Here is a 4,642-nt window from a genome sequence, read left to right as displayed (position 1 = left end):
TCAATACTAACCTAGTTAATATATTCTGCTCTCTACATTTTCTCTTCTTCTTCACTCCATATACTTTAAGAAGAAAATTACATATGGAGAAAAGACAAAACTATTCCTGTAGTCGCTTTTCTCCACACATGAATGAGGAAGAACAAGCCTGAGAAAGAAGAGATTGACCAAACAAATGAGCAAGAAGAAAAGACAGACGATTCCCGACACATACGAACAGAAAAAGGTGGAGGAGGGAGGGAATGAGAAACAGGGTGGGGTAGCTATACAGCAACAAAGAGAGGGAGAGAAGGAGGGAATGAGAAACAGGATGGGGTAGCTATACAGCAACAAAGAGAGGGAGAGAAGGAGGGAATGAGAAACAGGATGGGGTAGCTATACAGCAACAAAGAGAGGGAGAGAAGGAGGGAATGAGAAACAGGGTGGGGTAGATATACAGCAACAAATCAATCAATCAATCAATGAGTCTTATATCGCGCATATTCCGTGGGTACAGTTCTAGGCGCTCTGCAGTGATGCCGTGTGAGATGAAATTTTATACGGCCAGTAGATTGCAGCCATTTCGGCGCATATTTACCTTTCACGGCCTATTATTCCAAGTCACACGGGTATAGGTAGACAATTATTAACTGTGCCTAAGCAATTTTGCCAGGAAAGACCCTTTTGTCAATCGTGGGATCTTTAACGTGCACACCCAATGTAGTGTACACGGGGGGAGGTTCGAGAGGGAGAGAGGGAGGGAAGGAGAAACAGGGTGGGGTAGATATACAGCAACAAAGAGAGGGAGAGAGGGAGGGAAGGAGAAACAGGGTGGGGTAGATATACAGCAACAAAGAGAGGGAGAGAGTGAGGGAAGAAGAAACAGGATGGGGTAGATATACAGCAACAAAGAGAGGGAGGGCAGGAGAAACAGGGTGGGGTAGATATACAGCAACAAAGATAGGGAGAGAGTGAGTGAATGAGAAACAGGGTGGGGTAGATATACAGCAACAAAGAGAGGGAGAGAGGGAGGGCAGGAGAAACAGGGTGGGGTAGATATACAGAGGGAGAGAGGGAGGGCAGGAGAAACGGGGTGGGGTAGATATACAGCAACAAAGAGAGGGAGAGAGGGAGGGCAGGAGAAACAGGGTGGTGTAGATATACAGCAGCAAAGAGAGGGAGAGAGGGAGGGCAGGAGAAACAGGATGGGGTAGATATACAGCAACAAAGAGAGGGAGAGAGTGAGTGAACGAGAAACAGGGTGGGGTAGATATACAGCAGCAAAGAGAGGGAGGGCAGGAGAAACAGGGTGGGGTAGATATACAGCAGCAAAGAGAGGGAGAGAGGGAGGGAAGAAGAAACAGGGTGGGGTAGATATACAGCAACAAAGAGAGGGAGAGAGGGAGGGCAGGAGAAACAGGGTGGTGTAGATATACAGCAGCAAAGAGAGGGAGAGAGGGAGGGCAGGAGAAACAGGGTGGGGTAGATATACAGCAGCAAAGAGAGGGAGAGAGGGAGGGCAGGAGAAACAGGGTGGGGTAGATATACAGCAACAAAGAGAGGGAGAGAGGGAGGGAAGGAGAAACAGGGTGGGGTAGATATACAGCAGCAAAGAGAGGGAGAGAGGGAGGGCAGGAGAAACAGGGTGGGGTAGATATACAGCAACAAAGAGAGGGAGAGAGGGAGGGCAGGAGAAACAGGGTGGGGTAGATATACAGCAGCAAAGAGAGGGAGAGAGGGAGGGAAGAAGAAACAGGGTGGGGTAGATATACAGCAACAAAGAGAGGGAGAGAGGGAGGGAAGAAGAAACAGGGTGGGGTAGATATACAGCAACAAAGAGAGGGAGAGAGTGAGGGAAGAAGAAACAGGGTGGGGTAGATATACAGCAACAAAGAGAGGGAGAGAGGGAGGGAAGGAGAAACAGGGTGGGGGAGATAGACAGCAACAAAGAGAGGGAGAGAGGGAGGGAATGAGAAACAGGGTGGGGTAGATATACAGAGGGAGAGAGTGAGGGAATGAGAAACAGGGTGGGGTAGATATACAGCAACAAAGAGAGGGAGAGAGTGAGGGAAGGAGAAACAGTGTGGGGTAGATATACAGCAACAAAGAGAGGGAGAGAGTGAGTGAATGAGAAACAGGATGGGTTAGATATACAGCAACAAAGAGAGGGAGAGAGTGAGGGAATGAGAAACAGGATGGGTTAGATATACAGCAACAAAGATAGGGAGAGAAGGAGGGAATGAGAAACAGGGTGGGGTAGATATACAGCAACAAAGAGAGGAAGAGAAGGAGGGAATGAGAAACAGGGTGGGGTAGATATACAGCAGCAGAGAGAGGGAGAGAAGGAGGGAATGAGAAACAGGGTGGGGTAGATATACAGCAACAAAGAGAGGGAGAGAAGGAGGGAATGAGAAACAGGGTGGGTTAGATATACAGAGGGAGAGAGTGAGGGAAGGAGAAACAGGGTGGGTTAGATATACAGCAGCAAAGAGAGGGAGAGAGGGAGGGAAGGAGAAACAGGATGGGGTAGATATACAGCAGCAGAGAGAGGGAGAGAGGGAGGGAAGGAGAAACAGGATGGGGTAGATATACAGCAGCAAAGAGAAGGAGAGAGGGAGGGAAGAGACAGGGTGGGGGGCGGCGGGGGGAGAGAGAGATGGAGACAGAGAGAATGAGAAACAGGGTGGGGTAGATATACAGAGGGAGAGAGTGAGGGAAGGAGAAACAGGGTGGGTTAGATATACAGCAGCAAAGAGAGGGAGAGAGGGAGGGAAGGAGAAACAGGATGGGGTAGATATACAGCAGCAGAGAGAGGGAGAGAGGGAGGGAAGGAGAAACAGGATGGGGTAGATATACAGCAACAAAGAGAGGGAGAGAGGGAGGGAAGAAGAAACAGGGTGGGGTAGATATACAGCAACAAAGAGAGGGAGAGAGTGAGGGAAGAAGAAACAGGGTGGGGTAGATATACAGCAACAAGGAGAGGGAGAGAGGGAGGGAAGAAGAAACAGGGTGGGCTAGATATACAGCAACAAAGAGAGGGAGAGAGGGAGGGAATGAGAAACAGGGTGGGGTAGATATACAGAGGGAGAGAGGGAGGGAAGGAGAAACAGGATGGGGTAGATATACAGCAGCAGAGAGAGGGAGAGAGGGAGGGCAGGAGAAACAGGGTGGGGTAGATATACAGCAACAAAGAGAGGGAGAGAGGGAGGGAAGGAGAAACAGGGTGGGGTAGATATACAGCAGCAAAGAGAGGGAGAGAGGGAGGGCAGGAGAAACAGGGTGGGGTAGATATACAGCAACAAAGAGAGGGAGAGAGGGAGGGCAGGAGAAACAGGGTGGGGTAGATATACAGCAGCAAAGAGAGGGAGAGAGGGAGGGAAGAAGAAACAGGGTGGGGTAGATATACAGCAACAAAGAGAGGGAGAGAGTGAGTGAAGGAGAAACAGGGTGGGGTAGATATACAGAGGGAGAGAGTGAGGGAATGAGAAACAGGGTGGGGTAGATATACAGCAACAAAGAGAGGGAGAGAAGGAGGGAAGGAGAAACAGGGTGGGGTAGATATACAGCAACAAAGAGAGGGAGAGAAGGAGGGAAGGAGAAACAGGGTGGGGTAGATATACAGCAACAAAGAGAGGGAGAGAGGGAGGGAAGAAGAAACAGGATGGGGTAGATATACAGCAACAAAGAGAGGGAGAGAGTGAGAGAATGAGAAACCGGATGGGGTAGATATACAGCAACAAAGAGAGGGAGAGAAGGAGGGAATGAGAAACAGGGTGGGGTAGATATACAGAGGGAGAGAGTGAGGGAATGAGAAACAGGGTGGGTTAGATATACAGAGGGAGAGAGTGAGGGAAGGAGAAACAGGGTGGGTTAGATATACAGCAGCAAAGAGAGGGAGAGAGGGAGGGAAGGAGAAACAGGATGGGGTAGATATACAGCAGCAGAGAGAGGGAGAGAGGGAGGGAAGGAGAAACAGGATGGGGTAGATATACAGCAGCAAAGAGAAGGAGAGAGGGAGGGAAGAGACAGGGTGGGGGGCGGCGGGGGGAGAGAGAGATGGAGACAGAGAGAAAGACAGAGAGAGGGTGGAGAGAAAGAGTGAAAGGTAGTGGGAGAGGTAGACAGGCAGACAGAGAGAGGGAGAGAGAGAAACCAAAAAGCCAACAACAACACAAAAACGCATCCACTCAACAATAATAAAATGAAATAAATTGTATCCTACACCCCCCCCCCCTCCCCCCCCCCTTCCTCTCCCTCCCCGTACGAAAACAAAAACAAATGAAAAAGAAAGATAAAAAAAAATAAAATAAAATAAAAAGCTCTCTGTGAATACTGCAGAATCACAAACGCGCAAAAAACAGAAAACATGAAAACTGATGACTGTTGTAATATCCAAACCTCACGAGGCCGTCTCGCGAAATCTCGCTGTTTGTCGAACAGAGGGCTAGAGGGTGGACAAAGGGCGGTTACTCGTCGGACCTTTTCCATTGATGAATGTCGTACCGGAAACACCAGCACGGCTGTAGGCCCTATATATTGATTTTCAGTCAAAGACCTGCCATATGTTTGCCTACATATAAGATGGAAGTGTTTGTTCTTGTAGGCGTCTTTCTATTCGGTCCGATTTTCCCCCTTTACTTAAAAAAAAAATTGAGCTTATATA

The sequence above is a fragment of the Littorina saxatilis genome, linkage group LG3 (assembly GCF_037325665.1).
Source record: "Littorina saxatilis isolate snail1 linkage group LG3, US_GU_Lsax_2.0, whole genome shotgun sequence".
Lineage (NCBI taxonomy): Eukaryota > Metazoa > Mollusca > Gastropoda > Littorinimorpha > Littorinidae > Littorina > Littorina saxatilis.
The sequence above is the reverse complement of the archived record's forward strand: the minus strand, read 5'-3'. Positions refer to the sequence as shown.